This window comes from Rattus norvegicus, chromosome 8 (assembly GCF_021556685.1).
Source record: "Rattus norvegicus strain SHRSP/BbbUtx chromosome 8, alternate assembly SHRSP_T2T, whole genome shotgun sequence".
In the NCBI taxonomy this organism is placed as follows: Eukaryota; Metazoa; Chordata; class Mammalia; order Rodentia; family Muridae; genus Rattus; species Rattus norvegicus.
In genome coordinates this window covers 25,868,448-25,880,412 of record NC_141541.1, presented here as the reverse complement: position 1 = coordinate 25,880,412, position 11,965 = coordinate 25,868,448, and the positions used below count along the sequence as shown (strand labels likewise).

The window sequence follows — 11,965 nt, the reverse complement described above, 5'->3', positions numbered from 1 at the left end:
TTCTGGTGTTTTCTTTGGGTGAGGAGGTGAGATTCAGAAGAGTTCTAGGGAGGGAGGTGGGGAAGTCATCAGCTCTCCAAGGTTTTCTAGAGACTTCACATAGGCTGGTCATGGTGACTGAATCCTACCGGGCAGTGACAGGCTGGGCGCGGGGCTCAGAGATAGTGCTCCTAGCCCTTGATTCCATTCCAAGGATCACAAATGAATTAAAACATCAGAAGTGAGTTCTTAAGCCACATAAAGTCAGAAGGCTGACTTTCTAACGGCAGTGAAGCCAACTCCTGACGCTGACATGAGGACATATACCAGTGCTCACTAGCAAGCTTGCTGTTTACCGAGATGCAGGTCAGCATCAGCACAGATTCTATCCATATTGCCTGGAACTCACTGCCCTCCCACCTCAGCCCCAGGCTCTGGAAGACAAGTTCGTGCCACCAAGCGCATCACTTGTTTAAAAGGCCAGCCTGGTGTACAGAGTGAGCTCTGGGACAGCCAGGGCTACAAAGAAAGTCTATCTTGGAAGAAAAACTTTTTTTTTTTTTTTTTGGTTCTTTTTTTCGGAGCTGGGAAGAAAAACTTTTTTTGAGACAAGATCTCATTAAAGTAGTCTTGGCTGGCATGAAACACACACAAACGTGCACGCATGCACACATGCAACATTTAAATAAACTCCATCATTGAGCAGTGCATGGTGGGACACAACATTTTTTTTTCTTTTTTTTCGGAGCTGGGGACCGAACCCAGGGCCTTGCTAGGGCCTTGCTCTTGCTAGGCAAGCGCTCTACCACTGAGCTAAATCCCCAACCCCGGTGGGACACAACATTTAATCTTAGCACGGAGAAGGCAGACACAGGAAGAACTCTGTGAGTTCCAAACCAGCCAGGACTACCCAGAGGGACCTTGTCTCAAAAAAGAAAAAAAAAATCATTGGTGAATCAATGCAAGGCAATTTACTTACAGACTCATTTGCATACATGCTGTATGTTTTAGCATGGCAGGGGTCTTCCACGGGCCTGGGGCATGCTCGGGCCACAGAGCTACTCTCCTTGCCATCTGAAAGCTTGCCAATTCTTGGCTCCACTGGTTTCTTTTTTTTCCATTGTGACATATTTGTTGCTGAAACCAGGGTGTGTAGCCAACTTTACTACAGGCCAGCTCTGTGTCAGAGTTAAACTGCATTCTTCCGTCCACCAACCATGACCGAACATTCCCTGCCTGATTCACTTATTTCTAGATGGTTCTTTCCACAGGAAGCACCCAAGATTTGTTTGGTTTTCCTTTACAAAGCCTTTAAAGTTTTATTTATTTTTGTGCATGAGTGTTTTGCCTGCATACCGGTGTCCCACACATGTACCCTGCGCCTGAGAGAAACTGAGTTAGAGACAGCCGTGACCTGCCGTCCATTCTTGCAGGTGCTGGCCCTTTAACTTCATCCTTGAGGAGAACAGTCTGTGCTGTCGACTGCAGAGCCAGCTTTCCAGTCCACTGTATGTGTATGTGTGTGTGCTGCCCGTGTTTCTATGATGGTGTTGGGGGTCCTAACTGTGGCTTGTTGAAGGTAGGGCAGAGTTTCTTTTCTTTATGATAAGGTCCCTCTGTGTAGCTCTGATTATCTTGGAACTCACATGTGTTATGCAGACCAGGCTGTCCCGAACTCAAAGAGATGCAGCTGCCGCTGCTTCCCCAGCACTGGGAGTAAAAATGTGTGTTATCCCACCTGGCCTAAGATGGCGGCTCTTGCTCAGTGCTGTGTTCTCAGAGCCCACTAGCCGGCTAGGGGCTATCTCCTGCCTCCCTGCTTTCAGTTCTCTTTTTTCTTTTTGTTTTTCTCTTTTGAAGCAGGTTGTATCTTTGTAGCCAGGGCTACCCTAGAACTTACAATCCCAGCCCTCCTAACTCTGCCTTCCAAATTCTGGGATTGCATATATGTATCACTACACCTGCCTCATGGTTTTTATTAGTGATGTAGGCAGTTGTCCAGATCTGACACCAAGTACAGTCCCTTGTTGTGCAGTGCCTTACAGGACAGGTAAGGACCATGCTACCAAGCTGCCTCTGCAGCCTCCAAGGACTCCAGGGTTTCTCTTTGCTTTTGTCTTCCACAAAGGGTCTCATGTAGCCCAGGCTACATTTGTGTCTAGTGACCTTAATTTTTTTAAAGTACTATTGAGACGGGCCCAACTGGGTTTTATAGTACAGTGTTTACTAGGTCTGCTTACACAGAAGCTCCGTGGTCTGAGCCAGTGGACACAGCAGTGACTAAGAGGCGCTATCTTTCTGGGCATGGTGGTGCACACCTTTAGTCCTAGTGCTTGTGGTACTATGGGTTGAACTCAGGTTCCCAGGCTGGCTGACAGTTAGATCGCCCAGCACCCGTAAGCCATGTATGGTGGTATGCACTCATGCTGCCAGAACCGGGGAGTTGAGAGCAGGACGATCAGAAATTCAAAATCTGTTTCTGATTACATAATGATTTTGAGGTCAGCATGGGTTACTTGAATTTAAAAAAAAAAAGCGACAAGAAAGAACCCACGCATAGTGATACCAGCCTAAATCCAGCACCCAGGAAACAGAGGCAGAAAGATGGCTCCAAGTTTGAGACCAGCCTTTTCTACATTGTAGGTTCAAAACTAAAAGAAAAAAAGTATGGACCCTGTGCACTGAGGTCTATGCACTGCTGAAGTCTTCTTGTTAACTTCCTGTCTGGACCATTAGTACCTAAGCTGAGCTGGAAAATGTATAACACACACACACACACACACACACACACACACACACACACATGCACACTCTAGAGAATGCAGGCTCCTTCCCACCTCCAAGCTGTCTCAATACTAACAACCAAGTTATCTGCCTATTCTGTCAGGATTTCGGGTGGGCACATTTGAGACACAGCTGTACAGCGAGACTCCTCTCCAGCTTCTGGATCTCGGTATCCCTGGTCCTAATCCTAAGGCCTCCTATCAACCCTGGACCTGTGAAATATGAACCACATGCTTCTGTCTCCTGCCTCCTTGCTGTCCCTGCTGCCAACCTTCCTCCCACAGCGTAGCTACCATGACATCCCTCCTTGCTGGTCTGCTGTCTGTTGTCAGGTAAGATTGCTCTCCTTGGGGGTTGGGGATTTCGCTCAGCGGTAGAGCACCTGCCTAGCAAGCGCAAGGCCCTGGGTTCGGTCCCCAGCTCCGAAAAAAGAAAACAAAAGAAGATTGCTCTCCTTGGGCAGGACTGGGGCTCTGGGGTTGGAGATGGCAGAGCCTCCCACATCCTGCACTCTGGCCACGCACCGAAGAAGTCTTCAGTTCAGATCTGACCGAGGCTCTGCAGGAGAAAGTTCGAGCTCCTTAGCCCCGCCCTCTTTGTGGCATCTGTAACTCACCTTCCTCCTAATGCCTCTGTACTCCCAATATCTACTGTGCATCTTCCCTCAGCCAGAATCATACTTCTGCTCACTCGGCTATCTCCTGCTTAGTCTTCAAAACCTGCCCTCCGTGCTTCCCCTCCTCTTCCAGAACTCCTCCCGGTCAAGTCTTCCCCACCTCACTCCCTCTCATGTTATTTTTGAAACATGGTCTTACTCTACAGCCCTGGCTCTGTGTGGACCACACAGGCCTCAGACGCACAGAGAACTTGCCCCCCAAGTGCTAAGATTAAAGGTACAGGACACAGAGGCAGCTGACTTACCTTTTCTCAGAGGCTGCGTCTGTGTCTGCCTCCTGAGCTGCCCCCAGCCCCTTACAGATCTCTCCCACTGAGCCGAGTCCACTATACAGAGCAGGAACCCTTAAATCCTATACTAGGGGCTGGAGAGATGGCTCAGGTCCTGAGTTCAATTTCCAGCAACCACGTGGTGGCTCACAACCATCTGTAATGGGATCTGAGGGACAGTGTACTCACATACATAAAATAAATTAAAAAAAAAAAAGTCCTATTACTAGGTAAGGCCTCCTGTGGTTGGGTCCTGGGCACCAGAACACCACAGAACTTCTTTTTCTCCAAAAGGGGCAGAAGGCTCTGGTCGCAGCGTCAGCATCCTGTGGTTCCTGTGGTAGGGTCACTCTCGGTGAACAGCAGTGTGGACTGTCAGACACTCAGCCCCTCACCTTGGGCACAACACATCCCTATCATAGAAGCCCATTAGCCCTGGGTTGGGCAGCTTTCTACCTGCACCCTGTGACGAGCAACAGTCAATCCTGTGCTCTGGTGCTCCGGGGCCTCCCAGATGGCCAATAGCGTCACCATTTACAGTGAATGGAGGCAGCTCAACATTGTATGAGGGTCTAGCCTGTGCTGCCAGGATGTGGCCAAGGGTTTCAGGGTGGAGAGATCCTGAATTTATAGGGATGGACGGCTAGAGCACTGACCCACAGCTCAAACCTGGCCTGTGTGAGAGACAGACTGACAGACAAACAGCATTGCAACAGAATTCTTGGGCAGCAGCTGCAATATTAGTTTTCCAGGGGGTAATAAGTTATTTCTCCCCTGGTGAAATGGGCCATTTCAAGCTCATTTCAAGATTAAATATATTAAATGCAGGTTTATTGGGAAGCTGCTGTAGGGCAGGTGAGGAAGTCACCCAGGGAAGAGAAATGGAGGAGGGGAAAAAGAAAGCAAGCTCATGCAGAGAGAGGACAGAGAAAGAAAGAGAAAAGGAGCGGGCTGGAAGAGCACAAAGTCTGGATTATATAGGAGAGACCCTCTGGGGGAAGGGCAGCCCAATCCCTGGGCTGAAAAGTTCAAGATTGGGGGCAGGGTATGCCAGGTAGGGACTGAGGGATGCTGGGAGAACCTGGAGGCCAGCTCTGCTTTGGTGTGTAAAATATGCACCTCAGTCCCTTGTCTGAGACCAAACATCCTAGTCTTTTGTTGATAATGAATGAATGAGTCGTCTTATCATCGATGGCTGCTTCCTGTTACCACGGCGGTATCATTATGGGGGAGGGCAAAAGGCTGGAATGTTGGCCAAGTCGAGGAAGAGCTGGTTGTTTCCCTGCTGTCCACGTTGTGTGAGCATCTGTGGGTAGGAGTGTGCAGGCCCAGTTTGCAGACCCAGTTGAAGCAGTACATGAGGCTGGCCAGGAGCTCCTGTGGGTAACTGTTTTGCCGAGTTTCGTGAGAAAAAATTTTTTTCTTTTCTCTTTTAAAGATTTATTATTTATTATATATAAGTACGCTGTCACTGTCTTCAGACACAAGAGGGCATTGGATCTCATTACAGATGGTTGTGAGTCATGATGTGCTTGCTGGGACTTAAACTCAGGACCTTTTGAAGAGTAGCCAATGTTCTTAACTGCTAAGCCATCTCTTCAGCCCAAAGAACTTTTTTTTAGGAGTATATTTGAAGCTTTTAAGGCCATAGTCTTGTTAGTTGGAGGAGGGGTGGGAGGCTCTCAGGACAGGAAATAGATCCCTCCCTCCGGATTAGGCTAGTGCGGAGGGAAACAGGCCGCTGTTGATTGACAGTACTCATCTGGAGTCCATTTGACCTGTGGGAAGTGGATTTGAGTGGATTCCCTGAAGCTTACCAGAATCTTTTTAGGTTTACAAAAAAGATAAAGCCTTCATAATTTGCATTTACCAACCTCGAAACACCTTCCTAGACCCTCGAAACACTTTCTGAGAAGCTTCCTATCCTCAGACGTTGCAGGGGCCACACAGGCCTGTGTGAGTTTTACATGGACTCTGGGAACTTGGATGGCAAGTGCTTAATAGACTGAGCCATCCCCGCTTGAGGAGTGGTTCTGTTTTCAGGACTGGGAATGGACCCCCTACTCTATCACTGAACTCCACGCCCAGTCCCCAAATGTCTGGTTTTAACAGCTGAAGTCTTCCTCTGCCCCTCATGTTGGTGTCTTGCTTTAGCGACTTCATTTGTTGTTTGGGGGCACAGAGGTCCCTGTGCTCACACACAGCACTGGGAAAACCAGGAAGGCTAAACACAAGCTTTGTATTTTCAAAGAAAAAGATGTATACCCTGTTTTCTGCCCAGCCCTGGGAATGGAGATGGCTAACAACCCGGTGGTCCTTGTGCCATCTGTAGGGCCAGGCCACACAGAGTCCTCCTAAGCTCCCACAGCCAGGACCACAGGAGGCTAATAGCTCAGACTCAGAGGACCTTTTCAATATCGGTGTGTCAGGGATCACAGCCCCCAGGCCCTTGTCATAACACATGCATAGAACATAGGTTCTATCCTTAGAACCTATCTTCACGAAGACGTGACAAGTACTTCGATAAGAATTTCAATGTCATTATATCTCCTTGTCCCCACAGGATTTTGTTATACCAGATAACATTTCCATATTGTACTGTACTTAAATATGCCTAAAATAAACTGCCTGCTGTCAGACTCTGGAAGTTTGAACCAAGACCAGCTCCTGAGTCACGCTGAACTGGGTTTCCGTCTTGCCTCGTGCAGATCATGGCTCGTTACTCTGCCAGCCCTGTTGTTTGCAGAGACCTCTACAGTTTGTGGGTCACCAAGATGACTCAGCAGGTGAAGGTGCTTGCAGCCACACCTGACAACCTAAGTTTGATCTCCAGGATAGATCCCCACAGTGGAAGGAGAGAACTAAATTCTGCAAATTTGCCTCTGGTGTTCATACACACTCCACCCCCACCCACGCATACACAAGGATTAAGTAAATGGACTTATAAAAATTAAAGCTGGTGAGATGGCTCAGCTGTTAAGAGCACTGACTGCTCTTCCAGAGGTCCTGAGTTCAATTCCCAGCAACCACATGGTGGCTCACAACCATCTGTAGTGGGATCCGATGCCTTCTTCTGGTGTGTCTGAATAAAGTGAAAATAAATCTTTAAAAAAAAAATTAAAGCTGTGGGTAGTGGTGCGTCTCCTTAATCTCAGTACTCAGGAGGCAGAGGCAAGTGGATCTCTGTAAATTCAAGGCCAGCCTTATAATTACAGTGGGTCCCAGGCAAGTCAGGGGTAAACAATGAGACCATGCCCCAAAAATAAGATGAGAAAGCCAGGCACGGCTGTACACACCTTAATCTTAACACTCGGGAGGCAGAGGCAGGCGATCTCTGAGTTCAAGGCCAGCCTGGTCTACAGAGTGAGTTCCAGGACTACACAGAGAAAACCTGTCTCAACCCTCCCCCACCCCCAAGAATAATGATATAAATAGGTAAGAGAATAGGGATGGAGAAATGGCTCAGCCATTAAAGATTAGGCTCACAACAAAAAGGCAAGAATAGAAAGATATGGTAGCATTGCCTGTAGATGCTTCTACTGGGGAAGCTGAGGCAGGAGGATTGTTTGAGTCCTGTTATTAAAAGCCAAGCAAGGGGTTGGGGATTTAGCTCAGTGGTAGAGTGCTTGCCTAGGAAGCTCAAGGCCCTGGGTTCGGTCCCCAGCTCCGAAAAAAAGAACCAAAAAAAAAAAAAAAAAAAAAAAAGCCAAGCAAGATCTTATCCCAAGAAATTTGAAGGAAAAGAGGAAAGAACAGCAAACAGCAAGGCACGCTGCTCTGCACAGTGACCAGATGCTCTTGTGAACAATGCAGTACAAAGTGCAACTGCACACCCTCCACGTGTGCATGTCTCATGTCTATGTGCATCTGCGTATGGTCATGTAAATGGTTATGTGGGAGTCTCTATGTTCCAGTGCATGTGTGTTTATGTATCTGTATTTATGAGTGTTCCTGTCAGGATATTTATGTCTGTGAGTTTTCTCTCTGTCTATTCTGCACCCCTCACTCCATTTGTGAGACAGGGTCTTAGGTAGCCCAGGCTGCCGTTGAATTCACTGTATGGAAGGAAGGATGACCTTAGACTGACCTTGGATTACTATCCTCCTACATCCCCATCTCCCCTCCCTCCCACTTTAAATTGCATTGACTTGTGAGATGGTGACATGGCCAGAGGACGGACGCAGTGGGAATCGGCTGTCTCCTTCCTCATGGGGTGTAAGCCTTCCCCGCAGGCAGGCTCAGCAGTGAGCGGCTTTACTTACCAAGCATGCTGTGGGTGCCTCATCCACTCTTTTCAGTTTAGGTGTCTTGCCTGCATGCATGTCTGTGCACCACAGAGGCCATAGAGGGCATCGGTTTCCCCAGAACTGGAGTTACAGACGATTGTGTGCAGCCACAGAAATGTTGGGAGTCATTCCCATGCCCTCTGAAGAGGCCCCCATGCTCTTAGCCATGTCTGTGGCCATGCCTGCCTCTACTTCTTGAGTGCTGGCATGATGATACATCCCATGCCTGGTTTAATAGTTACCTGGATGAAATCCAGCTCTTCATGAGTCCTAAGGAAGCAGTCTACCAAGGGAGCCATATTCTGGGTCTCCTTTTTCGGTTGTTTGAAACAAGAGTAGCCTAGAATGGATGACCCTCTTGCCTCAGCCTCTGATGTGCAAGAAACAACACTAACTCGGGCTCTGTCAGTTCTGCCTGTGGGTCTTCGGGTAAATCACCTCACTTTACTGATCTGTTTTCCTATCTATAAAAGGGAAAAATAATGAGGTTTCATTAGCTGCCTGAAGTTGGTTGATACCTGCACAGTGTATGGAGGGGTGCACAGCAAAGCAAATGTAGTCAAATGTAGTGATGTTTGCTTTTCTCTCTCTCCCTCTTCCTCTCCCTCTCCACACACCCACCCACCCCCATCCCCACCCCCCACTCCAAGGTAGCCCTGGCTCTGTAGAACTCACTTTGTAGACCAGGCTGGCGCTGAACTCATAGAGATCCACCTGCTTCTGCCTGCTGAGTGCTGGGATTAAAGGGCGTGCACCACTTTTGGCCTCTGTTTTGTTTCTTATAGCCATGGATGTTAATACTATAAATGGTCGTCTTTCCTCACTGTGATGTCCTTGAAAACTGATTATCTTTAATCTTAGTGGCTAGCACAGGAACAAAAGGAAATTTCTCCTTTGTCCTCAGAATGTTCCGGGGAATAAGTGGAAAGGGGCTGAGGTTCCAGCTGAGCAGCAGGAGCCCCTGCCTAGAACCCCCCATGAGAGAGGACCTGGGAGCTAGGTCCGTCCCTGCCTAGACTCTCCCAGTGAGAGGCTCGGCCATGGTGTGGGGCTATGCCTGTGACCGCATGTTTTTAAAAAAGGCCCAGTTCACAGTTCTGCAGTTGGCACACCCTGTCTCCTCCTAGTTCTTGTGGTATGGAATCTGGACTTTGTGTTTGCCCTTTGCTGCAGGGTTTCTTCAGGGTATTGAGCTGCCCCACTCCATTCCCCTGGCAGCCCATGGGCAGGAACCTTACACTGCATTACCAGGTTGTGGGATGAGAGCCTTAGAACCACCTCAGCATGGTCCTACTCCCTGGAGAGGAAGAGCTGAACTGACAGCTCACAGAACATGATTCTAGGGACTTCGTAGAGGTCATAGCCATAGTGTTTGTGAAGAGAAAGAACCAACCATTGGGCCAATTTCTCTTTCCATGCACAACTGAACAGAAGTGGGACTGTACCAGAATACCTCAGCCCACTGACATCTTGGAGACTTTTGGTAAAAGAAGGGGCTTGCTTATAGAGGGTGGGTTTGAGCTGAGCCAGGGCAGTAGATATCCAAGATCTCAAGGGCTTTGGGGAAGTCATTGGGCATGGTGGCTCTAGAAGCAAGTGCAGAATGAGTATGATAGTGGAACTGGGGTGGTTTTGTTAGAAGGTCCTTGCCAAGACCCGGCAGGTGTGATATGGATGTGCAGGATGCGGGACAAAAGAACCTGCCCAGAGGAGGAGCCTAGTGGTGGTGGGGGCTCTGGGTAGGAGGGCAATGGTGTTAGGAGGGCCCTGGGTAGGAGGATCTTAGAAAAATTCAATTCTGATTGGGAGGACCCTGTTGGGACTCCCTGCTTCTGTGACTTCTTATCCTCCACATCTCCTAAGCCCCCCACTGTCTTGGAGGTAGGGACATGGAGGCCTTTAAGACTGCTTCCTGGATGGTCTGTTCCTGGCTTCCAAAGCGACTCCAAATGATGCTCAACTATAGTCTAAAGTCACAGGGACTTCCTCAGTACAAAGCCACTGCCGCAGTCAGAGAGAACCAGGAGGATGTTAAACCTGTAACCTGAGCCTCAGATGCGGAAGTAAGGAGGCCTAGGAGAGCCTGAGCGTAAGGAAGACACAGAGCTTCAGAAGCCACAGGTGGGGCCCACGAGGACAGAGACTAGGCTGCACCAAGGGTAGGTGGGCCAGGCCATAATGAAGGTGTGGCTTGAGCCATGGGGGGTCACTGGGTCAACAGTTCCTGAGTTATGTCTTCTCCTTTAGCTTTCCCAGGGCCTGTCCTAAGACTGAGCAGGGCCAACATCACAAAGCTGGCCATGGTCCATGGGTTCCAAGCCTTGGTCATGCTGGACAGTGATCCTGCCCCTTCTCTTAAAAGCTGGTCTGGGTTGGAGTTGGGGATTTAGCTCAGTGGTAGAGCGCTTGCCTAGGAAGCCCAAGGCCCTGGGTTCGGTCCCCAGCTCCGAAAAAAAGAACCAAAAAAAAAAAAAAAAAAAGCTGGTCTGGCTTCAGTTCCATCACAAAAGAGGGACAGTGGGCCTGTCGTGTGCAGCGCCACTCTGGAGGTGGATGGCTGACTGCACAGGAGCACCACTCTCCACCTGCATGTCCTGTGGAGGTGGTGGGTCAGACCTAAAGATCTCATCCCTCTGTCCTGGTCGGGCAGTCTCGACTTTTCCTTGTCTCGATCTCCTTCTGGGGAGTTTGTGAGTGTCCAATCACGTGGTGGCTTTAGAGACTGTTCCAAGACTGATCATGACAAATGTCCCCAGCACTCTGTGTTGCAAAGATAGGACTCCCACTCCAAGTGTCACAGCTCCGAGGCAAAAGTCACCTTGGCTGGCCAAGGAACAGCACAGAATCACACCGTACAACAAACCCCACACAAGAGATTTATTGGAAAATTACAGGAGGGTGGCTGCCTCTGCTCAGGAGAGAAGCAGCAAAGAGCTGAACAGGAGACAGGTTTATAGAAGGCTTCCTGGGAAAGGGGCTTTCGAGGATGTTCTGGGAATCGGTGGGATTTTGTGGCCTCATCTTAGGGCAAGCTCAGCGATTGGTGGGATTCTATGGCCTAATCTTGGACTTTATTTTTTCTCTGTGGGCCAGGGCTTGGTTGACTGGGAAGAAGGTCTGGCTATTCAAATACCAGGGGTTAGGCCCCACCATTTGAGTAGCCAGGGGGCAGGGCCTGGCTACTTGCACCTCGAGAGTTTTACAGTACATCTTGCAGAGCCAGGTCCAGAGCAATGAGCTCTGAAGGCCCAGGATGAGGGCACCAGGCATGGGGTAACTCATTACTTGTCAACCTAAACTACCATGGCACCTATCACTGCCAGGAAACTGGTCCAAGGCAAGGCACAAGAACACCTTGCTACAGTGAGTGACATTCACGGTAAAAGAGGAACCTGCAAGGTCTATAGGGGCAAGTTTAGCAGGAGCCCAGGGCACATATATGCACTTGGGTCTCTCTGTGCCCATCAAGGCCGGGATGGCCAGAATCATCACAGGGCTGTTCATGTCCCTAGGGATGTTGACAACTGCAGTGGCTTCAGTATACATTCTCAGAACGCAGAAAAAGAGTGGCAGCTAGCACCTGTGTCCTCGGGGCATTGTGTTATAATGATACAGTTCAGGGAGAGTTGTCCTGAGATTGGGGAAGATCAAGGTCCAGATTGAGTTGGGGATTGGGCCATATCAAGTTCCAGATCAATAAAACCTTCGAATTCCACCAGGCGTGATAGCTTACACCTTTATTACCAGCACTCTGGAGGCAGAGGCAGGTGGATCTCTGTGAGTTCAAGGCCAGCCTGGTCTACAGAGTAAATTCCAGGACAGACACAGAGAAACCCTGTCTCGGAAAACAAATGTGTGTGTGTGTGTGTGTGTGTGTGTGTGTGTGTGTGTGTGTGTGTGTGTAAAAATGAGCTAGCACTTGCCCATATATTTCTGAAAGTAGCTTTCTGTTGCTAGAGAGATCCATATCT

The 11,965-nt window shown here is 49.1% G+C and overlaps 1 long non-coding RNA gene across 3 annotated transcripts; it reads left to right on the top strand.

The window, feature by feature from the left end:
• Positions 1–1,363: 1,363 nt before the first annotated feature.
• LOC148003980 (uncharacterized) lies at positions 1,364–6,825 on the top strand. 3 transcript variants are annotated; one of them, XR_015627544.1, is made up of 3 exons: positions 1,364–1,487; positions 2,867–3,095; positions 3,227–3,935. It is a non-coding gene; the product is annotated as an uncharacterized LOC148003980 (long non-coding RNA). The 3 variants fall into 3 exon arrangements; XR_015627545.1 differs by lacking the exon at positions 3,227–3,935 and adding an exon at positions 6,272–6,825 and having other exon boundaries at positions 1,413–1,558; XR_015627543.1 differs by having other exon boundaries at positions 1,413–1,558; positions 3,227–3,903.
• The last annotated feature ends 5,140 nt before the right edge of the window (positions 6,826–11,965 follow it).